The following is a 285-nucleotide window of genomic DNA, read 5'->3' as shown; positions in this document are numbered from 1 at the left end:
ATTCAAGGACTCCTTTTTCCCCCATGACATCAGACTAAACAACTCCTCAGTCGGGGGGGAGAGGACAGTACATACATACATACATACATACATACATACATACATGCATACATACAGTACACATACATACATAAAACACCTGGACTTAAATTCACACCTGGTCACTTTATCACCTAACACTGACACTTTAGTAATAATTTATGGTCTTTTCTTTGTTTATTTGACAAATGTTCTTATTGTTGTCATTATTATTATTATTGTTATTTTGTTGTCTTTATACTGTCT

The 285-nt window shown here is 33.3% G+C and overlaps 1 long non-coding RNA gene across 1 annotated transcript in view; it reads right to left on the bottom strand.

The window, feature by feature from the left end:
* LOC116687415 (uncharacterized) overlaps nucleotides 1–285 on the bottom strand; it is an 8638-nt gene that overhangs the window by 626 nt on the left and 7727 nt on the right. The gene's annotated exons all lie outside the window — the stretch shown is intronic.

This window comes from Etheostoma spectabile, chromosome 4 (assembly GCF_008692095.1).
Source record: "Etheostoma spectabile isolate EspeVRDwgs_2016 chromosome 4, UIUC_Espe_1.0, whole genome shotgun sequence".
Classification (NCBI taxonomy): domain Eukaryota; kingdom Metazoa; phylum Chordata; class Actinopteri; order Perciformes; family Percidae; genus Etheostoma; species Etheostoma spectabile.
The sequence above is the reverse complement of the archived record's forward strand: the minus strand, read 5'-3'. Positions and strand labels throughout refer to the sequence as shown.